The 24,946-nt window shown below is 37.4% G+C and overlaps 1 pseudogene; it reads left to right on the top strand.

Moving 5' to 3' along the window:
• Window positions 1-24,946, top strand: part of LOC103732031 — a 78,773-nt pseudogene that overhangs the window by 36,856 nt on the left and 16,971 nt on the right.

Genomic DNA, 24,946 nt, shown 5'->3' with positions numbered 1-24,946 from the left:
TAATTTTGTTTTTTCTGCTTACTAGCTAAGTACCATGGGAGAATTACTGGATATATTGGAATTTTTAAAGTTCAAGACAAACTGCATGGGAGTGAGCAGTGGATCCTATAAATTCTTTATTTTTAATTAGCATACACTTTAATTGCTTTTTTGTTGCTGTAATAAGACAGCATGACCAAGGCAACTTATAGAAGGAAGAGTTTATTTAGCTTACAGTTCCAGAGGATAAGAGTCCATGCTGGTGGGGGAGGCATAGCAGGTAGCAGTGGGAGCAGAAAGCTGAGAACCCACATTTTCAAGCATGCGCAGGAAGCAAAGAGCAAAACTGGAAGTGGGACAAGGCTATGAACTCTCAAAACCCGCCCCGGTGACCTGTTTCCTCCAGATACCCCAAACAGTGCTACCAGCTGACCAAGTGTTCAAGTACTTGGCGCTTATAGGAGACATTTTCATTTAAACCACCACAGCATACAAAGTAGCAAGTTTCCAATGGCATTGTCACACATAATTACTTTTAATTCTCTACTCCCTTCCCCAAAATCTACCCATGTCCTCCATCTCCTTGCCCCCACTCATGTTGGGAAACCCTGCTGTTAAGGTTGACTCCTTTCTCAGCAGGCACTTCCTGCCTGACTTATCTGGAAAGTGCCTCCAAGCACGAATGCCTGACCTTATTCAGAACATGACCTTTGGCATAGTTACCTGGAGTAAAAACTACCCCCAGGTTTTTTCTATATGATAATTACGCATTGCCCATAGTCTGATGATAGGATCCTGCTACCACATGTAAATAAAGCATACTATGAGCACCTATCAGCTGAAGCATTGGCTGTTGCCTCCACACTACATTTTCCCTAACCCCTACTGAATAAACGGAGCTGTTTCACTGAATCTGGAGCTATATCACTGAATCTGCCTCCCCGGAAGGGCTTTCTTCCGTCAGTGCTCACTGGCCATCCTGACCCCGTTTGTCGCTTCTGCTCCCTTTGTCCCATGGACTAGTAGCCAACAACCCAGGAGGGGAGGGAAAGACCCCACACACTCACTTTTACATTTCTGCCTCACTATTTCCCTTTCCACTTTCATATCACATGTGTTCTAGTTTCCTCTTTGCTCCACTTCCTTAAGGCTTCTTTTTCTCCTCTCATGAACCATGTTCTAGTTTCACGACCTCTACTCACATTTATTACCTCCTGTCTTAAACATATATAAAAATTAGAAATTAGAGTCCACATATGAGAGAAAAACATATGGTGTTTGTCTTTCTGAGTCTGAGTTACCACATTTAACATATTTTCCACTTTCATACACTTGACTGCAAATTTTAACTTCATTTTTCTTTATAACTAAATGAAATTCTATTGTGTATATGAACCACATCTTCACTTTCTATACATCTTTAAATGAGCATCTGGGATGATTCCATTTCCCTGCTATTGTGAATAGAGCAACAGTGAACATGGATATGTGACAATCTCTGTGGTAGGAAGTAGTCATTTAGATATACGCCCACCTAGATCATATGGTAGCTCTATTTTTTAGTTCATTGAGAAATCTCCACAGTGTTTTCCATAGTGACCAAGTCAGGTTACACTTTCAACAACAGTGAATAAGGGTTCCTCCTTCCTCACATTATTACCAATATTTGTTGTCATTTGTTTTCTTGGTGTTATTTGTTCTGACTGCTGTAAGATAAAAACCTCAAAGTACTTTTCATTTGCATTTCCCTGACATGGTAAGGATATCAAATACTTTTTAAAATATTTCATGTTCACTTGTGTTTATCCTTCTGAGAACTGTTTGTTATCTTCATTGACCCATTTATTGGTTGATGGGGGCAGGGTTGGTATTTAATTTTTGCAGTTCTTTATAATTCTAGATATTAATCCCCTGTCTGAAGTATAGGTATCAAATATTTTCTCCCACTTTGCAGGCTATGTTTACTGTACTGATAGTTTTCTATGTAGGAACTTTTAAAATATCATGTAATCACCCTTGTCAATTCTTGGGGCTATTTCCTATGTTATTGGGGGCTTTACTCAGAAAATTCTTGCCACATGTTGAAGTACTTTCCCTAAGTTTTCTTCTAGCAGTTTCGGTATTTCAGGTTTTTAATTAAGGTCTTTGATCCACTTTGAATTAATTTTTTTTGTTGTCTTTTTGAAGCAGGGTCTCCCTGTAGCCCCAGCTGTCCTGGAACTCACTATGTAGACCAGGCTGGCCTTGAACTCACAGAGATCCACCTGCTTCTGTCTCCCAAGTGCTGGGACTACAGGCGTGCACCATTACACCTGGCTGAATTAATTATTGTGCAGCATGAAACGTATGGCTCTAATTTCGTTCTTCTGCAGAGGATATCCAGTTTTTCCACCACCATTTGTTAAATGTATCATCTTTTCCCAGTATATTAAAAGTATGTGACCATAGATGTATGGGTTTATTTCCCTGTCCTCTCTGGCATTCTATTGGTCTACTATTAAATTCTTGAAGATTTTCCCACATGGTCTTGGAGTCTATTTTAATTAAATTATGTTTATGATTGTAATTTTGGAGTGCTAGGTATCATGTTTCAGAGTTCATCATACTGGTGAATTCAAGTAGATTTTCATAATGGGCCAGTGTAACTTGAAACTTATAGGTTAGTACCTAGAGGGTTGACTATAACAGAAAATGCAGGGCTGTTGAAAATTTCAAGACTGAATTTTGTTTTAATATTTGAGAAAACCTTTTATCCTTATTGACAATAAGGTAACTCAGTATCTTGAAAACTGTGATCTGTCTTTCTATGAGGAGGGATTATCAGGAATAAACTTGTGTCAAGGAGCTGTCATTCAAAGACCACCTCTGATCTCCATTTCACCAGTGTCCATCTATGAATGCTGACAAATGTAATCAAATGCATTATGACTTTCAGGCATCATTGAAGCTACTTGAATTTTATGACAAGTGCTTTGATGCCAACTATCCACTCCCCAAATTGAATATATTCACATTCCACATCACTGTCTTTGTATTTGCTTATAGAACTTGCTTGATTTCTTTCCTGTTTGTATGCGATTTTAGTAAGCATCGAGATTGAGTTAACCCAGGAAGGAATCATTTGTTTCAGAGATGTTGCTTGAGTATAGAAAAAAAAATAGTGCTTATGAGAAGTCTTTGTAGTATGGGTCATTTCCCACTATTTTATCAGGTTTAAGGTCAAAATATCTGCATTGCATATTAGATTTGGATTCATTTTCTGGCACCCTCTACACCATATTTTTACAAAACCAGCAGTCTTTTCTTAAATTTATCAAATGTTTATGTAATCAAAAAATAAAATCTGTCCCTCCAGCTGTTATCTATATTGTCCTTCAAGGTTGAAAGATAGGATTGGCACTTACACAAAAGACACTGGGAAGAGCATTTAATATTGGTGTTGTAGGAGGTCTTGACAGGAGATAATTCTCATAGTCTATCTTGGTTTTACTTTTATATATTAAAAAACAAAACACACAACTTTTATAATCTTGAATACATGTAAAATTGACCTACCTTTCATAATTTTTATAGGTTAGTTCTTGGAATTTCTGACAATTGTAAAGCTTTTTTCTTTTGAACATGTGAGCACACACCTTATATTATTCCTTCACCTCTCCCCTCCACCATAACTCCTGTGAAGTTTCCTTAGAAAGCCTAAAGGAACAATCCAAAAGACGTATCCAGTCATGTATTCTTATGTTCTAAGCTTCCACAGTATTATTACGCTTCCGGTTATAAATACTCTTTAGTATAGCTATGATAAACTCCACTTACCCAATGTGTCCTCGAAGTCAAAAGTCTATGAAAGACTGACAGTAGCCATCACCAAACTTACACTAATTGCAGATCATATGAAAAATCTTTTTAAAACCAATGAGAAGAAGCATATAGCTTCTGGAAAACTACAAGCAGCTGTAAACAATACTAATGGGTCTGGGAAATAATCCAGCTAATAGAAAACCATCAATGCAATTTAGAAAAGGAGTCTTTCTCACATTGGAAAAGTTATTGAATACTAATGTTTATTAGTGCTAATTTAGTTTTTGATTGCTATAAATACTTCCATTTATCTAGGAGAATTAACCAACAGTAATTTCAGACAATGTCATTACAAGCCAAGTGACTTAATCCACTTCAAATTTTAAAAAGAATTATCTTCCATTTTAGTCAAATTGTTCTTATTAAAAATGGCCTGATAGGTTTCGAAGATTAAATAAATATTAGTCAGAATTTTCTAACCAATATGAATTCTGACAAAGTATGTGCATATATATTAACACAGGCACATATAACACAAATTAATGTAAATTATACCTGAGGTAGAAATTCACTTTTCCAAAAAAAAAAAAAAAATGTCCTTCAAAAGTAAAGGAAAATAAAATTGAAGTAAGAAAGAATCTACACTCAGAGGTTTTTTTCCTCTGCTGCCTTAGAGGCAACTCTTGCTCATAATAGAAACCATATGAATTTGACTGTTGAAATATTGACTGCAGAGATTGTTTCTAAAAGGTATACTCCTAAAATCAAAATCCTTTTCCTTGCTCTCTCTTTTTTGTACATATGGTGTGTACTGTGTAGTGTGTGTGTGTGTGTGTGTGTGTGTGTGGCATGTTATGTGGTGCATGCACATGAGTGTGTGAGTGCATGACATGAACATATGCAGAGGTCAGGGTAAGATGTCCTGTGTCCTCCTCTCTCATTCTCCACTTTATTGCCTTGAAATAGGGTCTCTCACTAAACTGGAAGCTTTGTAAATCCTGGGGATTCAAACTCAAGCTCCCATGCTTGCAGAATAAGTACTATTATCCACTGAGCTATCTCTTCAACCTGCCCTCCTCTTTTTTAAAACAAATTACTTCTTTATGTGTATGTGTGTCTCTTTATGTATATGGCATGTGTGTCCAGAGGTCGAAGAGACCAGAAGAAGGAGATGGATCCTCTGGAGCTGGAGTTACAGGAGGTTATGAATCGCCCAACATGGGTGCAGCAAGCTCTTTTAACCTGAGCCATAGCTCTAGCCTGCCCCCCCACACACACTTTGAGAAGTGAGTTAAATATATTGCAAAGTATTTAAAACATTAAATAGATATTGATCATTTTTATTTAAAAATTTTTCCCATTTATTTTTATTTTATGTATATGAGTGTTTTGCCTGTTCATAAGTGCACCCATGCAAACAATGCCCGAGGAGGCCAGAAGAGGACATCATATCCCCTGGAACTGGAGTTACAGGTACTTGTTAGCCACCATGTGTGTGCTAGGAACCAAACCCAGGTCCTCTGCAAGAGCAGTCAGTGCTCTTAATTGCAGAGCCATCTCTCTAGCCCCATATTAAAAAATTTTTAATCATACTAATATGTATGAAATCATGTATGAATGTTTTAAATTAATTTTTGCCAGAAATGCATCCAAAGTATTTTCAGAGTTCAGCTCTGTGGTGGTCTGAATGAAAATGTCCCTCATATTTTCCAAGTATTTGGACATTTTGTCCCCAGTTAGTGGTGCTGTTTTGGGAGATCTTAGAAGGTGTGGGTATCCTGGAGGAAGCATGTAACTGGAGGGTGGGAGACTTAGAGAGTTCGCAAGCCTTGCCAGATCTCCAGTTGCTCTCTTGCTTCCTATGCCTCCTTGAAGATGTAGAGCTTAGCTTATGCTCCACCTCCAGCCACCTCTGCCACCATGCCTCCTGGCCATGATGGACTCCTGCTCCTTTGGAACCATAAGTTCAAATAAACCCTTCCATCTATAAGTTGCTTGGGTCAGTGTTTCTCTCACAGCAACAGAAAAGTGACTAATACAAACTCTTTCAAGGAAAACAAATTGCTAACTGACAGAAATTGTATTGAGAGAGCTTATTTTCCTTGATAATGGGTATTATTATCAGAGTGACCAAGAACTATGCCACTTTCAAGATGCTTTGCAATGTTTTCAAAAGGTTTTCCTGTGTACACTGAAAAAGTCATAATATTTTGGGGACAGGGAAAAAAAAATCTTCCTGATGTGAAGTTCATAATAAGCAGGTATTGCTTAGATTTACTTGCTATTCCTTACTTGAACACTAAATCATGGAAAATCGAGGCCTTATCAGATGCTGAGAGATGTTATTACTGTTTGACCCTAAGGCATCTTCTGCTGATGATAAATTGTGGGTCACCAGAGTCATAGCCCATGAACTAGTACTCCAGGTACGCATGATCTTTTCTTGTCTCAGTCCAAAATGGACAGTAAAGAATACTACCAATCCCCCTGAACCATGTACAATCATGGTATCACTTCCAGATGGGAACTTTGGCATTGTCCAACTATGGGACTCATTCTAGAGTTTTCTTTTAAGAGAAGTGGTAGCAAACTTATCTTCTAAAATTCAAGGCCAAGCCCTTAAATGTCCTTTGGGAAAGGATGGGAGCTATGCAAGTAAATAGATCACATAATTAGAGACCTTAGCAATAAAGACTTATATAAAATATTCCTCTTTATGCCTTTCTAGTATTCTGGAATTACAAGTGGGGCAAAATCAATCGCCCTTCAGTTGGATACTATTGTTATATAGCCACAATGAAGTACTTTCAGTTCATTACTCATGGGTCACTGACTCTGGGCACAGTACTGAGTCTTCTGAAGTTCAGTATCCTCATCTATGAAATAAAGTCAACAATAGTTTCTGCTTCATAAGACTGTTGTAAGAATTATAGATAAAATCTCTGTGTGCCACGTAGTAAGTATTCAGTCAGTGTTAGTTATTAATGATGGCACCAATGGTTTTTTTTCTTTTACTATGATCACTGCTATGTATAACCTGAAACTAAAAAACTGTGTCTACAAATGCCAGAGACTATTTCTAGTGCATTCTGCTTCTGAAAACTCCAGTTGATGCAGTCAACTATTAATGATGTTGGAAGTTCTCTTTCACTACATGAACAAACATTATTCCATGGTAGAAGCTAGCAATCTCTTGTTTAAAATTTAACATTATTCCTTCAGTGTTACCATAATAATAAGTTGAGTTGTTTGGACTGTTGTTGAGTTGTGTTGGCAATGCACCAAGATTCCAATTACATAGGGAACTATGTTCATCACTGTATTTTTAGAACATATGGCTTGCAACTCTAGATAAGAATCTCCCTAGTGGACCGTTTTAGGTTCCTCAGTCACTATTTGCCAGGAGATAAAGTACTTAACTGAGTCTGGAGATTCCTAAGCTTCTGTCCAGAGTTTTAGAGAAAAGACTTGAGATCCCTGAGCTCCATGTTCGAACACACTGGAGCTTCCTATAATAACTTCTCTTTCATGGAGATACAGAGCATAATTAGGACTAAAGCAGCAGATAGCATTGGAACTTTCATCTGGCCTATTATGTGTCCCTACTTGGTGCCTCCATGATCATTACTCCTTTGAGTGTGACACTGGCAAAAACCCCCAGTGACAACCAGATCCTTCATGTGGCATTCAAAGACTCTAAAAGCCAACCCTTCTCCATCTACTCAGCTTCGTCTCTTAATTACCCCCATCTTTAGTCATTCTGTTACCTGCCATTTATTATACATGCCAACTTGTGTCTACATTATATGCCTGTTCTCTGACTACCTAATACAAAGCACATCAGTAAACCACTTTTAAGGCTCAGGAAATAAACCCATTCTTACCATCTGTCAGAATTACTGAGTACATCCTCCTGAAAGCCTCTCAGACCCAGCAAAAACATTGATCTCAGCACCTAGAACACTTTCCTGAAGTTATTTATTTACTCATGGCTGTCTTTAGGAAGACTGATGTACACCGAGGATTGTCACAAAAAGGGTAGCACTTAAAATATCTCTAGAAGCTACAGAGCTAGTTTTCTGTTCCTTAATTTCAGCACTTTTTAAACTTCTGTATCTTCAAAAATTGAAATCCTAAAATATGTGTATAGGCATATAGCTTCATGCACATAGACAAAACACGTAAAATATAAAAGTACATTTGAAAGTGGTGACATTCAAAAAATTTTAAATATTTTATTATTTCATTTTATGTATATTAATGTATTACCTGCATGTATGTAAGTGCACCCATGTCATGTACAAAATGCATTGATACATGGAAGGAGTCATATCCTCTGGAACTGGAGTTATGGACAATTGTTAAAGGACTTGATTCCTTTTGGTAGTTAAATTAATCACTAAGACTTAAGATGAGAAGTTAATTATAAATTTGCTCATTGATAATTTTTTGTAGTAATCCTAGAGCCCTAAATAAATTCTTATTATTCTTTTCAGGATCTGATAATATTTTTAAAGGTTGTTTTACCAAAGACATTTTGGCTTACAATTTTCCTAAACTCATTATCAAAATCAAGGACAGATGAGATTATTCTTGTTGTACAAGAAAGAAAAACCAACAATAAATATTTTATTTTCTTTGTTACATTAAATCTAATAGTTAAGAAATGTTGGGTGCATGTTATGAGAACTGGAGTGCCAGAAACAATATGGACACTCAGAAAGAGATGAGGGAGAAGGGAGGAGAGAAGAGGGAGGAGGGAGGAAAGGAAAAGAGATGGGAGATAGGGAGGGGAAGCAAACAAAAATATAATGGTGAAAACAAAAAGATGGAAAATCAATAGAAGGAAATTGTTTATAGAGGAAATGGCAGCATGATGGAGAAAAGGTCCTAAAATACATTAAAAATGATTATGCAGGGGTGGGGGAGGAGGGAACTCAGGAAAGGGGGCGTGTGTGGATATTGGGGTGCTTGGACTGGGGAAGGAGCAGGGTCTTTGGATGGGTCTTTGGATTGGGTAGAGAGAGGAGAGATGAATGGAGCTTGAGTGGGGGCTAGGGAAGCCAGAGGGAAATATGTTGGCTCAGGAACCCCTGAGAAATGCACATACGGTGTCTGAACTTTGCTGCATGTGTATACCTGGGGGCTGCATGGCAAGGAGCACAGTGCCAGACAGGAGAGACCTCCCTTCAAGTGGTTGGTCAGAGTAGTCCATGAGACTCCCAAAATAACACAGGCTATCATCAGAACTCTTAGTTATCTCCCACAACTAGAAGATAAGACCCTACTGCTGAAGATAGGATATACTTTGGACACAGGACTTGGAGCAATGGAGCAGGAACTGACCAGGAAGCCTTCTACTTGAAGTCTATCTCTCATGGTTCTAAAGGATACTATGTAAGCTGCCAAGGGAGATAATCAATCAATGGGCCAACCCAGCTCTAGAGCCTAATAACCATAATGACTGGCACAGCAAACTACTTCTATTGGTGTAGTAGTGCTCTGTTATCTGTGGGGCAATCAACGGTTATCTAATTGGACTTAAAGCCCTCTAAAGAGGAGTGAACTCATGGGTGGCACTGTAAGTATAGCCAAATATACATGGCTCTGGAGAAGTCATAGATCCTAGACAAAACCCTATCTCTGTCATTTCTCTAGACAAATGAAAATTATATGCTAAATACTGGTTCTTATATTTACAGACAAGTATACAGTACACCACTCATCAAAGAAGCTTCTTTTTTTTTCAGAGAATATAAGAGATGCCCAGTCGTAAATGATATACCTATAGTGGAACCTCTACACCTAAGGCTCATGGAACATAGTGGAACAGGGGGTAGAGAGAAAACTAGTGCATCCCTCAACTCTAACCAGGGAAGTTTCCTTATACAGCAGAGTGTGATGCACACAGAAGGCCACAACTGGCTAAGCTTTAGAGAATAAGAGACTGCAGATTGTGTGTCCTTGGATAGGACTCCTGTATTAAACCTCATCCATAGCTCAGGGAATATTGAAAAAGAAGGGGATGGAAAGATTGTAAGAGCCAGGTTCACGGGGAAGCAGAGGTTTTCAGGCCACTGGAAGCTTGCACATGTGAACTTGCAGCACTTGTGGTATTGAGCACAAGACCCATGCCAACTCAATCATACAAGAGACCAGAGTGGAGCAAGGGAAATGGGCAGTGGCCCAGCCCTAGTTGGAGACTGATTACTAATCGGAGAGGGAGAATAGACCTTACTTACGATCTCTAGATAGGCTGACTAGACTCGAGTGGATGAACTAGCACCGAAGAACATCTGAGTACAAATGCTTGACAGGATATGACAGGATAGGACTTAACATGTATGGCAGAATGCATGAAGTCCGATGGACTGGGGATGTGTGGGGGTATGGGTGGGAGAAGGGGTCTGAAGTTCATAACTGTTGTATGAAATGTAAAAAAGCTCAATATTTTTTTTTTTAAAAATAAGCATCCATGATATTTCTTACTGCAATGAATACAATTCTTATTGTTTAATTTTCAGTAACATTGAGTTCTTACCTCCTAGTGATTTGGCAACCTTGCTGCAATGCAGTGATGAAATGGCATTAGACTTAATGGTTTTGCATATAATGCATCTCTTTTGCAAGGGTGTTGAAAGAACTGTAGGCAATGGTCCTAGTGTACAACAAGTAACCATTAAATAAAAACTATTATTTGTATTCCTGTACTCAAGGGCTTGGTACATGGAAAATATTCAGGCAATAACCGAGGGATACTGAATTTGTACATTGTAGAGAATTGGCTAAAGGGGAATATAAATAGAAAGAAACATCTTAAAAGATATATTGATCAAATTTTACCTCCAATAACAGATTACTAAATTTATTATGTTTTCTATTGCTTTTAGTGCCAAATAGAAACTTTCCTCTCCCCTATTTAGGATGGTTTTTTTTGTCTGTGTGTTTTGAAGTAATCACAAGAGTTTGTTGACTTCATCCTTCCCGACCCATCTCCAAACCAGAAGACATGCCTATTCAAATACAGGAAGTATTGATGCAGTTTTATACAAGTCAGTAAATGTCTTGCACAGGTGGAAGCCTTTCTTTCAGAAGAGACATAACGGCAACTTTAAAATCAGCAGTTCAGTCATTAGAGGCAGGCTATTGCTTCCTGATTCACTTTTTACTTGCCATTCATTTTTCAGTCATCACACATGTTCCAATAAGCTTATGTTTCTCTTAATACATCCCACTACCTATTTTACCTCAATTCTGTTGGTTTTCATCTTACTGGGCTTATATTTGAATCTTCTCAAGAATTTTCTGGGTAAGGAGACATTCCAGAAAGGAATAGTTCACTACTTAAAGAAGTTCAGCTATAGGAAAGACAAGAATGGTGATTTGTGGGATAGTCTATTAAGTGTAAGTCCTATGTTCAGTTGCAACACACTGTTAAGCCTAAAATCTAATAGGATAACGATGTTTGTAAATAGAATTGCTATCACCAATGCTAGACTGCCAGGACACAGGCAGCACTTCTTGTCTTGCCTCTGGTGCCTTGGTACATTAGGGCACCACTTGAGATGGCCGCAGGGCCCTTACCATCCTCTTTGGTTCCCTTCTATGGTAGATCCTCCATGTTTATCTTTCTTTCAAAATATTTACTAACTTTGTTATTCCTACCATATAACCCTGAATTTTCTCTGACAATTTTAAGATTGAACTCTATTTCCTCAAATTTATTCCGTTATGTGTTCTTTTTAATGAAATTAACCTTCTCCCGCAATAGATAGAAATCCTGCTCAGTCCTTACATCACCATGCCTTTGTCTCTAGTCCTTTGGCCCCTGAAATAACATTGCTTCTTTCTGACAAGTTGAATGCTATCTCACTGTTCAAGATCCAACTCAGAATTTGCTTTCTCTCTGAACTACTCTGACCTGTTTGATTTTTTTCTGAAATTACTTATGATCTGTTCCACACAATTGATTTCTGTTTGTTTAGTAATAATAGTAATCCTAATAATAATAATAATAATAATAATAATAATTTTCTTCAGAACAATTATCAAGCCTGTTCTCTCTCCCCAGTGCTTTGGACCTAGCATGCTATTAATCCCATAATCATGACTAATAAAGGTAATCATTGATTAAAGAACATATAATATTTTATTTTTTGGAATTTCATGTTATGTAGTAGGAAAACAATGCAGAAAACACTAGGATGATTCTAACAACTACTAATACTAACTTTTTAAAATTTTGCTGCAAAGAAAATAATACTTTGTAGAACATTTGGACCAGGAGCACTTATGTCCGCAAGTAGAAGAATGTTAAGTCGTTGTCCACAGATAAGTAGCATCTTTCATAAGCACTTGCATCATAGACTCAATATTAATATAGCTTGGTATTTGTATAACATAGTTTAAAAAGTACTTCATGTACAATTTTTGATTTTTTGGAACCTTTATATATAAGCCCCTCAGCCACAATTTATGTTTGATTCTGTGATCAAAAAGCAAAGCTCAACAATTTAAAATTATTTCAAAGTTAGCATCTTTGGTTATACTTATGAAATTCTATTTAGCATCTATTCTATGATCCACGTTCTACAGTTCCTCCTAAACTTCTTAACATCAAGCTCCATTTTGCTTTTCTTTTTCATTTCTCATCTCCTCTTGCCTCTTGCCATGCATTGTGTATGTGTGTGTGCATGTGTGTGTGTGTGTGTGTACATCAACCTAACCTCTCTCCAACAAGGAAGAATCCATTGTTTTGTATGTACGCTGAGGATGAGTCAGCAACTATAGGATTATTCTAGACAAGCTATGAGTACTCCTACATTAATTATAAACATCTTAATAGACAAAGTGGGCATGCTTACCTCGTTTTTGTTGTGCGATTGTTCATGTTTTGGAAATACCATCATACTCCTAGACCAGGCAGGCCTGGAATTTACAGTGTAACACAGGCTAACCTCAAACATGGTGATCCTTTGTCTCAGCCTCCTGAGAGCTGGGATTTCAGTGCCAGCCACTATACCAGACTTGCTTAGCCCAATTTTATAGACGAACACCAATAATAAATGAAAGATTTTCCTGAAGATCACCAACTCTATCAAGCCTTAAAATTTCTCTTTTGTTTCTTATACTATTTTCTTGTATTTTCTTTAGTGTTGTTTTGGTGCTGGGAATTGAACCCAAGACCTGGCAAATGCTAAGGAAAATGATTTATCACTAAGCTACTGCCCCAGCTTACTTTCTAATGCTAAATCCAATATTTATTCATTAATTACGTTCCTTTTTAGTTGTCAGAAAAGTTACCTGCCAATCTTCCTCTAAATGTTCCAGACTTTAACTGACCTTTTCTGATACAAAATAGCATTATGACTGGATAAAATAATAAATTCCTGAAAATGATACAATTCGTCTCACAAAATTAGCTCTAATACACATCATTAACAACCTGAAAATCAGAACTTGCTGCTAGTTTTCAAAAGAGCATTTACTTTTACTTGAGAACATTAGTGTATATTACATATTTTTCATTTGAAAACTCCCTGAGATCATTTTTGTTTTGTTTTGTTTTGAGACAGGGGTTCCCTATAACCTCAGCTGACCTAGAACTTGCTATGTGGACCAGGATGGCCTCAATCTCAGAAATCTGGCGGCTTCATCCACCTGAGTGATGGGACTAAAGGCATATGCCACCATGCCCACTCGGCTCCTTGAGATGATTAATCGTGTGTTATTCTAGGGTCAACTGTCAAGTCAGTAGCTCTTTTTGGTATCCCTTCAGTCCCATTCAGTTCACATTGCAGACTTCTGTGGTAGCTATCAGAGGACTATCCAGGTGATCAAAAGGCTTCCCCCACTGTCAAGGAATTTGCAATATGGCAGAGCAAAGAGCTGCCAAGTGCCAAATAAGGGCTTGACTAACATGCACAAAATATAAAGCAAGAACTTTCCTAGGGCAAAGGAGAAAATGAAAGGAAATCCAACAAGCCAATTCTTCCTTAAAAGTTACTAAACACACTGAACATTTTAGGAAAACACATATGCACACACATGCACACATGCACACGTACACACATACAGACACCCACATACCACAATTTAGTAACTTGTGTATATCAATCCCATGGCCACTGAAAAGACAGTTTTGTGTCCCTGGGATAGTAATAACATTGCTTGCTATTTGAATAACAGTTTACATTTTCAAAGGCACTTTGTGTTCTTATTCCTCACTGCGAATTATATTTTCACAGAGCCAAGCTAATTAAAGTGTGTTCATGCCTAATACACATATTCAGTTCACTATTGGTACCTATCAAGAAAAACATTGTTTTATAGAGCTATTTAGAAAGTGATTTTACATCTGGTGCAGCTGTCATTCTGATTCCAAGATGACAAGTAACCAAGTAAGTTCACAGAGACAAGAGAGTCAGCTGACTAGGGGTGTATATGGAATGTAGAGCACCAAGCCATCCCTCCAAATAACTGCAGAGGAAGAAGGACTCCATCATTTTCCTTGAAACAAAGGTGACCAAAGAAGGGGAGGTCAGGCCATGTAGGGAGCTGAGGCTGTTATCACTGTGTGTGTGTTTGTGTGTGTGTGTGTGTGTGTGTGTGTGTGTGTGTGTGTGTGTGTGTGTGTGTGTGTGTGTGTGTGTGTGTGTGTGTGTGTGTGTGTGTGTGGATAATTCAGCTTTCCCACAGACCTTTGCTAGCAAAAAAATTTCTCAGCTCAAAGTTTTTTGAGTTACTGTTATTATTCCATGCCTTATGCATTAAAAAAAAATGCCAAGACAAGTTATGTGATTCAGTTTGGATAGAGTGTCTAGCTGGCCTTCTTCAGGCCTAATCTTTTCCTAACCTTGGGGACATTGCAGAAGCACTACAGGAAGGACTAAATGTCCTGCCAGCAGGGGATAAGGGTGCAGCAAGGGGTATAGAAACCCTGCTGGAAAGCATGGAGGGCAGAGGTTTTGCTCTTCATCAATACACTATTGAAGTGCACTTGTTCTGATGAAATGTTTGAAGATCCATGATGACAGACATGTTCCTTATATGCCTCCCTATGAAAATCCACAGTTAATACAATACATAAAGGGTCGAGGCTAAATTGCTTGTTTATTTTGAAAGGGACCAAAGGAAGATTCCACTTTCAACCTTTCCTGACTGCTCTTTTCTGCCCCAAGTTAACTCTACCCAGCTAATTCACAGAGAAGCCCTATATGGTGGGTGGCCTGAATCTAAATGCCCCCAAATACAGCCTGAATCTTCTCCTGATTTCTTGCCCCAAGACTTGTTTCTGGCATCCAAGGACATGGAAGCTTCTGACCTCTCTTTGGAGTCTCTTTGTTCAGCTGATGAACACATTTATCATTTTATTCACCTGTCTGGAGGAGAATGAAGAGGTCAAAGACATGATGACAACCTGGAGTCTGCAGAAAGGAATCTCATCAGTGGTTGTTGAACAAGATGGGCATTCATTCAGGCTCAGTAAGAGCACTTCCTGAGGAGACCTTGAAACGAAGGCAATGGAGAGAGGGGCAGGTGGCAGCTTTTCACCTTTTGGCCTTGGCTTGCTCATCCCAGTTTGCCCATTATTTGCTAGCTTTCTTTAAGTTCCACTGGCAACTCTGTAGGATGCCATTTCCATCCAGAAATGAGCCCTGAACGAGCCTTGGTAAACAGCTTCAGGTAGACTAGTTGGCTTTGTTCAGCAGCCCCATTCTTAGAAATTGCATGGAATTTTCAGTCTCTGTTCTTCAGAGACTGATTGGTTATGTTTCTATTCTATTATAGTGATATCTGGGCCCTAGAAGCTATGTGACTGCCCTTCACCTAGGAATTTTTATGACAGTTGTGCTTCTTACCATTAAAGAAAAGAATTGTGTGAAATCTGATGCTAAGACCTCCTGTCCATTTTTTAAGTAATAAACTATAAATGTAAGCCTGAAAACACATAATGTTCTTGGTAATAATGAAAGAAAATCTAGTTAGCCACACTATCATCTTGTTCTTCACCATATCCTGAGAAAACCCACCAAAGTTCTGAAATTAAGAAATATAAACTTTCCACATTTGTCTGATCTATTAGTCCTATTAATAAGATGAATGAGGTTACTTTAAAATGAAATAATCTAAGTGAACCTGTTCTGGCTCTTATGATTATTATTTCTTTTTCCAGAGACTTATCTATCTAATAATTCTAGAATTAATCTGAGAGTCAGAAGGAAATCAAGGTTTTTAATATAGAGCATATGTTATTTTTTAAAACAGTGAATATTCCCAATCCAATAGCAATTCTTACAACACTTTTCTTTGTATATGCACCCTTCTCTTTTTGTGTGTGTCCTTCTGCAATCTGTACCAGAGAGCTTACACAACTTATAACCCAATAATGTAGCCTAGTAAGTTTAGTGTCTAATTTGATGTTGGGAAAGCAGGAGTCACAGTTTTGTAATGTAAATAAAATGTCACTAGAGTTCAAAACCATAGATGACCCATACTCAAAATATTTCTTATAATAATCTGTAATTTTCCTCTATCTGGGACAGTATTTAAATTTTATTTATTTTTATTATATGTGTATGAGTGTTTTGCCTGCATGCATACAAGTGCACTCTTGTGCAAAGCCAGCAGTGGCCAGAAGAGGTCTTTAGATCCCCTGGACTGAAGTTACAGATGACTCTTAGCCACCATATGTGAGTCTTTCCCTCCCCTCATAGGCCATTGGCCACTGACCCATGAGAACAAAGGGAGCAGAAGTGACAAACGGGGTCAGGATGGCCAGTGAGAATTATAGAAAAGACCTTTTGGGGAGTCAGAATTAGTGATACAGCTCCATTTATTCAGTGGGGGTCAGGGAAAAATATACTGTGGAGGCAGCAGCCAAAGCTTCAGCTGTTAGGTGCTCATAGTATGCTTTATTTACATGTGGTAGGGGGATCCTATCATCTGGCTATAGGGCAATGCCTAATTATCATATAGAAAAAAACCTGGGGGCAGTTTTATTGCAGGTAACTATGCCAAAGGTCATGCTCCAAATAAGGTCAGGCATCTGTGCTTGGAGGCACTTTCCAGGTAAGTCAGGCAGAGAACAGGAGGCCCCTGCTAAGAAAGGAGTTGACATTAACAGCAGGGTTCCCCAACAACCATATAGGTGCTGGGAATCAAACCCAGATCTGCTGGAAGACCAGCCAGTACTCTGAACCACTGAGCCATTTCTGTAGCCCCCTGGGACAGTATTTAAATAACTCAAAATGATTAGTTTCTGATTATGGTTGTTCAAGCATACGGGTTAAACGTGTTTATGTGGGTAAACCCCTTTTCTTCTGTAGTTAAGGTCTGAATCCCATTAATCCCAGTCCACTAAATCTTGGCAATGTCCAGGTGCACGTTTACCTTTCTATGTAAAGATTATAAATTTCCTTATTATCTGTACCTTGTAGATTGATGTGCAGATTATTTATTCTGTTCCTTTACTAGACAGGTGGGTTTGGTAGTGTTAGTCCCTCTCTTGTTATTTTATAACTTTTTTTTTTTTTTTTGGTCTTTTTGAGACAGGGTTTCCCTGTAGCACCAGCTGGCCTGGAACACACTATGTAGACGAGCCTCAAACTCACAGAGCTCCACCTGCCTCTACCTCCCAAGTGCTGGGATTAAAGGCGATAATTTTTTAAGGACAAGTGGCTACTTCCTCTTTACTCTTTCTGCTTTATACCTCTCAGTCTTGTCAATCACATAATTTTACATGTGTGGGATTACTGGAACTAAGATATCTTGATTTAATGAATGAAATTAATTCTATAAGATGCTAGAAAATTAGAAAAAATATCCAGTTTATGCTGTTTACTATAGTAGGACCATCAAACATGACTGAGGCCCTGTCCTCCTGTCTACACAGCTGTTCTGCTGTTTGTGCTGCGCTCTCCTGCCCTGGCTGAAGTGTTAGTGACCACTTACTTGTAGCACTTAACAGTTGGCATGGGGTTCTGTTGAACAGGAAAGGAGGTAAAAGGATATGCTGGAATCAGTTCTATTCATTTAAGATTTTTTCCTTACAGCTTTGTTATTTGAATCAACATTAGTGTTTTTGAAAATAAATAATACTGGATATTTTTCCTTGTGAAAAATAGAATTTGTTATAAGATTTGGACATGGGTATTTGAGGTAGAGTTCAGTTACATAATCATCATAAAAGAAATTTTTGCATACTCAAGAATGTGATAGTCTTAGCCCACACAACTTAAACATTACATCAGTAATGTGAAAGATGGGTACTTAGGGGCCTTCTACCATCTATTGAGTCTGGGAATGTGAAAACTGAAATGGTTATTCATTGACTCTGTGACTGTTTCTTTATAGTTACGAATGGTTCTTAACCACCATGTGGGTGCTAGGAAGAACAGCCAGTGCTCTTAACTGCTGGACCAGCTCTCCAGCCTCAAATTTCTAATCCAAGTATCTGGGTCATATCCCATTGGCTTACTTCTCAAGTTCCTCAAATAAGATTCATAGACACATTCCAAAATCCAAGACAGGTAATGAACTAAGAACCAAATGGATGTTTCACTTCTGAAACTAAACATGTTCTGAGCTATTTGGAGGAAAGTTACTATATGTAAATCTAGTGATAAAAGATGTGTTTAAGAGTTTTCATTTATCTACATATTACTTGTCACAATAACTCTTCAGCTAGAAAATTTAACATTTGGAGATACATTTGTGTTTATGCCAAGAAATGATAGACTCCTACAGTATGTAATTTAATACTTACTAATGTATTTTCACTGCATGAAACGAAAGCATTTATTGGGAAAAAGCATACAGTTCAGAATGGGTTGATCTAGATTAAAACCCTCACTCTGTTGCCTGTTAGATGTGTGACCTTCAGAAACCTTAAAACTTCTTCAGAACTTCAAACTTTTCATTTTATTTTTAGTGATGACTATGCCTCACCGAGTAGTTGGAGCACTATTATAATTATAATTTTACTACTCACTATAAAGTTTGGAATGTTAAAAGTTTAGTTTAGGTTTTTTGTTTTGTTTTTGTTTTTTTGTTTTGTTTTTGTTTTTGAGACAGGGTCTCCCTGTAGTGCCAGCTGGGCTTGAACTCACAGAGATCCACCTGCCCCTCCCAAGTACTGGGACTAGAGGCACGAACTACAATGCCCAACTTTATTTTAGTTCTTTTTCTTTATGTGTATGCGTGTATAGCCTGCATGTAGGTAAGTGAACCCCTGTCGTGCAATGCCCACGGAGGACAGAAGAGGCTGTTTGTATCCCCTGGAACTGGAGTTACGGACAGTTGTTAGCTGCCATGTGGGTGCTGGGATTTGAACCTGGGTCTTCTGCAAGAACAGCCAGTGTTCTTAACTACTGTGCCATCTCTTCAGCCCTATTTTGGTACTGAGACAGAGTCTCATATAGCCAAGGCTGATCTTGAACTCACTATGTAGCTGATGATAAACTTGAATTCCTCATCCACCTGCCTCTACCTCCCAAGTTCTAGGCATATGATATAATTTCAATTTCATCTCTCAACATCAATAAATTTTGTAAGGCTTTCCATCATCATGTCATACTCAAACTGAGTCCTCTGCTATAATAAAAATGGACAAATAGGCCACCTATTTACACTTACAGACATACTCCAATGACTAGTAACTGAACCCTGAGGCAGGGCACTGAAATATTAAGTCAAATTCCAATTGTGTCAATCATCAATTTTGCTAGGCCCTTACATGCTTTTAGACATATACAGATTATTTTTGAGAAGAAATTAATCAGTCCAATTCTTATGAAGACTTATTTATTAATTTAATAAAGCCATTTCCCCCCAAAGAAACCATCCAGTGAAGTATGGAAATAAATATCATCACACATCTCTTATCAAAATTCACCCATTATAGCATTAATAAAAATACTTAAATTAAAACTTTCTAAATGGATATAATGGCACACATTTGTAACTCCAATACTTGGGAGGTTAAGGCAGTAAGTTGCAAGTTGAAGGCCAGCCTGGGCTACATAGCAATTACAAGGTCAGCCCAGATCTACATAGGCGACCCTGTCTCTAAATAAATAATAAATAACCAGTTTTGAAGATTGTTCCGGTGTGCACATTGGCAATGAATTGTCTAAGCCATTTCCCTTTTTTATTTTATTTTATTTTTTTAGAGACTCTGGATTTACCTGAAGAGACCAGGTGGGTGAAATCAGTGCATACTCATAAGACTACTATGTGGTGCACTATGCAGGACAAAGATGGGACCAGCTGTTTGCACAGGTGAATCAGAACCACATACTTCTCAGACCTAGAGACAGAGTAGTTTTGATTCATGATGCCGTCTAACTAGTCAAGTAATGCAAAATGTTATCTGATTTCATAGGCAACAATCCCATGACCAAATATACTAGATTTCAAAATCAACATTCAGTGTTGATGTTATTATAATCTGGATCTCAGTGGATGTCAACCACTGACCACAAAGCTAAATCTCACCAATTAACGAGGTAACTTGGCCAATAGAGTGTTTATATAGATTCAACCAAACATTTTCATATTTGGAACATTTTATATACAAATCATAACCTTTGCCTTTGAAAAATGAAATTTGGCAAGTGTGAGCATTTATTTCCATGGGCCAGTGACTTACAGTCTCTCATGTACCAAAGTACCAATGGCACAATGACCTGTTTCATTAATGCAGGGTGGACATTGTAGTCATCTGAGATTTTGACCTCAAATTGAAAGTGATTATTCCAGCAGCTATTGTATCAAATATCTGTCTAATTTTGTAAATAAGAGGAATAGATATACTGTTAACTCATGGTTTTTAAATGAGCTTTTAGCCAAGAGTCCAACCCATTCATTGCTTTACTTACGGTGCTAAGGGAAGTAGAGGGAGACTTGGTTGCTTATATTTGTTCCTCTTCAGACTTTCTGGAAAAAGAAATGTTTATCCTTTTTGGTTTATCATCAACAGAATAATATGCAGAACAAATCAGGTTTCAAGATTGCAGTGGAAAAAGTTGAGGAACAGATAGAATACTGAGCATTACAAATTGTTCTTATTCTGAAAATTACAGTAATGAGCTCACTTTATTCAGAATAATATAGTATTTCCTTTTAGATGTTTATTGTGGTCAAGTTAAGTGAAAGCAACCAGTATGGCATCTCTCAAGTGAAGTTTCCCAGAAAAGAATTCCTCAGCTAGACAGAGGAGAGGAACATGGCTTCATCCTCAGTACTGTGGGACTCAAGACAACATGGCAGGACACACATGGCCAAGATGAGAAAAAACACGTTACATAAAGGCGTATGCATGGTGGCCTAGGTGTGGAGTACGCCTTTGTTAATTGAAGAAGATCACAGATTGCAGAGGTTTGCTTTAAATTTGAAGAGTGGGAGAAATGAAGAATATTGACAACTCGGACAATGAAATCCAATTTTTCAAGTTGTTTTTCAGTTCCTAGTCTAAATTTAAATGGGTAGTTTAAACTTATCAAGAATGTTATAGTATAAATATATCTGTGGGGGAAAATTATCTTTTCTCTAGTAGGCAGATAAAGTAATGGAGAGAGAAAGCTTTGGGTTAAAACAAAGGAGCATAAGCACTACCTTTTTTCTTACTTGTCTGAGCTTGGACATGTTATTTAACCCTTTTTAGCCAAAACATCTTTTCTTGAGATATGGTCTCACTATGCAGCCTTGGCTGGCCTAGAATTGGCTATATAAACCAGGTTGGCTAGCCTGGAACTCACAGAGATCCCCCTGCCTCTAGAGAGCTGGGATTAAAGGCATGTGCCACTACACCCAGCAGGCCAAAACATCTTTGAAATTCCAGTGATAATAATGTGTAACAAGCAAGGTTGTTTGAAAGACATCATTAGATAAATCATTAAGAATACTATGTGCTCAATAAATGTCAGATGTTGTTATTGCATATATTATTTAATAGAAAGTGTTTACACATTATACACTGAATAGAAAAAAGAGGTGACAACATAGAATAGTTCGTTTTAAATACATAGTTAGGAAAAAAAAGCATAATGCAAGTGTGCATATTATTTTGCTTTCCATTCCATAGAAAACAATAGGAGTGGAGGAAATAAAAACCCAAAAGAATTATTATTAAAAGAATTATTCTTAGTAAATGTATAATGTAGAGGATAGTAAATTATTCCTCACATTCTCTTAGAGTTGTTTATAATTGGTTTAATTCTTTTGTGATAAAAGTACAATCATTCATCTATATTAGCTCTTGGACCTCACACAGATAACCAAAATTTTCTGATGCACAAACCCTTTATATACAGTGGTGTTATATTTGCAAGTAATCTGTACATATCTTCTCATATATTTTAATTTCTAGAATATCCACATTTCTTAACACAGTATAAAAAGTAATATAAAGGTTGTTATATTTTGTTGTTTTTAGGAATAATGACCCCCCCATATATATATATATATATATATGCTTACTATAGACATAGTTTTCCAAATATTTTCAATCTACACTTGGTTGAATCCATGGATATGGAGCCCACAGACAAGAAGGGTCAAATTTAATTGTGTAAAGAACAATTATAAATAAGTAGATCTTTATTACTTCTACTTGCTATAGTCTCTCAGTAATTCATTTTCCCTACCTGCTTTATGAAATATCAGGTTAAGAGTTAAAGTAATCAGTGAGTATAATTAGTTTTGAAATAAGATTTGACCCAGGAATGAATATGTGTGTGTGTGTGTGTGTGTGTGTGTGTGTGTATGTTTGATTTTTGTTGTTTTTAAAAGGGTCTTGTAGGAGTTGAGTAGAATTTAAATGAAAACTTTAATTTCCTTGCAAACAGCTCCATTTGTTTCTTTTAGTAGGCTATCTTTAAAAAGAAGCCCCTAATTGACTTTTCAGGAATATAATCTTGCTTCACAAAGGTAATACCTAGCTGAAATTGTATATAAATAAATAAATAAATGTAAACTTTTCTTTGTGAGTGTATAAATACACTTGCCTATTCTTTAAGTTCAGATAATATTATGTGCATTGATTAAATCATAGGACAGGTGGTAGACACCTGTATCTTTATTAAATTAGTAACTATCTACTAAGAAAAGGAGCTCCTCATAAATAATTGTTAGAGTTGCTTATAAATGAAGTAAGTAAAAATTAAATTAAGTAGATAAAAATAAAGAATTGTAGGAATAATGGCTTCAATTTAAAAAAATAAATTAGGCAAACATTTAGGGAAAAAGTAAGTACCATGTAGACTAGTTTTTAATGTGTCAAACATTGCACTATGACCCTTGAATACCATTTCCTCCTATTGTCTCATGATATCTATATATGTGGGAAGAAGCAATGACATCTTGTGAATTTTTTTCCCTTTAAAATATGGCAGACTACAGAATCACAGAGCATGTGGTCCACCCCACTGCCTTCAGATAAATTTTTTTTAGAAATTTCCATAAGTCTGTGGTAAAGTAATATGTCATTGTGACCAAAAGTAAATTACAATAACGTACAAATTACAATGTAATTAGAACTTTTTTCTTTTTGCTATTTCTATTTTCCATTCCCTATTTTTAGACAGGAATTTAAAATTTTACAAATTCAAAGCAGGTGTTTCATTATGCTAATGAAATTCAAAAATTATATTCTGTGTTCTGGAATCTATTTGCTTATCATACGATTGAACTTGGTCTGGGAGTTGGATGCCTTCAAAAATGTCTTGCAGACCCTGTTTGGACCACATCCTTCAGAAACATGTAGAACCATTTTATAAAGGAGATAATGGTTTGTCTCTTCTACAAAATTCATCTCAGCATTTTGGTACTCAGAGTGATTATCCTCCTATTCATTCCTCTCATTAAAAGAAAATGTGGAAGCCGTGCTGTGTGGCGCACGCCTTTAATCCGAGCACTCAGGAAGCAGAGGCAGGCAGATCTCTGTGAGTTCAAGTCCAGCCTGGTCTACATAGTGAGTTCCAGGACAGCTGGGGCTACAGGGAGACTCTGTCTCAAAAAGACCAAAAAAAAAAAAAAAAAATGTGGTCATAACTATAATATAAATAAGATGAACAGATCTGTTTTGTCTTCACAATGATCTGACTACGTTTGTGGTAGGATTAAGTGTTAGTAAACTAGAACCATTTTGCTCACTGCAAATAACTGAAATGAGTTTTGCAGAAGACATTTTCCCAAGGTGGTCAATGGTCGTGTTAGACACACAAGTCTTAAATTTGTCTCCTGTTGGATAGGATTAGGGAATATTGATGGGGTAAATAAGCAGGGTATTCTGTAGTGTAAGGAAAGGTGATTGAGGTGAAGTAGTGCCCTGTGCAAGCACAAACTTCATGCCTCTCCATAGGACACATGTTCATAAAATGACAGTTAACATGATCTCAGGGTAAAGTTTTCAGTCTCCAGATGTCAAAATGGCAGCTACTTAGGCTTAAGTGAGATGTGTGTGGTTTCAACAAAAGTGTCATTCAAGTCCCTGAAATACAATCTAGGCAACTATTATCACCATAACCCACATATTATAGGTATTATCTACAATAAGGGGTAGGGAGGGAGACTATTAACAGGTTGTTAGCTGTTAGCTGAGTGGTTCCCAAAATTAGGGATTTTAAAAGTCTACTGAAAGCCACATAACTAAAAGCAAGTGACAAGGTTTATTTAAATTTTCTTCAGAGAGAGAGAGAGAGAATGACATCTGCCCTCAAAGTTCCAAATTTACTTACTGGAACAAGTGAAACCCATTAATAAAACAAAAAGGGAATTGATATGTATTTGGTACTAAATGTTAAAAAAAAGCAGTGTTCATTTCATTCATTAACTTCTTACTAAGTGATAGTTGCTGGGGACCCCTGCTGTTTAGGGTAGCAGTCTCCCCATGTCCAGATAGCCACAAGCTGGCTCGGCGCGATTGGGGAGACTCCTCTTCTAAGCGGGGCGCCTTCTGCTTTCCTCCCTGACTTACTTTTGAAATGCCCGTCACAAGATACATGCCCTCCGGCACAGGAGCTACCAGGTTTTAATCAGGCGTTGTCTGATAGCCTTATAGAAGCCCACCGCCCTATGTAAATGAGGCATCCTAAAAGTACCTATCAGCTAAGGCTTCTTCTACTGTCTCCACACTATAAATAGTCCTAGTTTTACCCCAATAAAG

Source organism: Nannospalax galili, unplaced genomic scaffold (genome assembly GCF_000622305.1).
Source record: "Nannospalax galili isolate Female #2095 unplaced genomic scaffold, S.galili_v1.0 scaffold1014, whole genome shotgun sequence".
In the NCBI taxonomy this organism is placed as follows: domain Eukaryota; kingdom Metazoa; phylum Chordata; class Mammalia; order Rodentia; family Spalacidae; genus Nannospalax; species Nannospalax galili.
The sequence above is the reverse complement of the archived record's forward strand: the minus strand, read 5'-3'. Positions and strand labels throughout refer to the sequence as shown.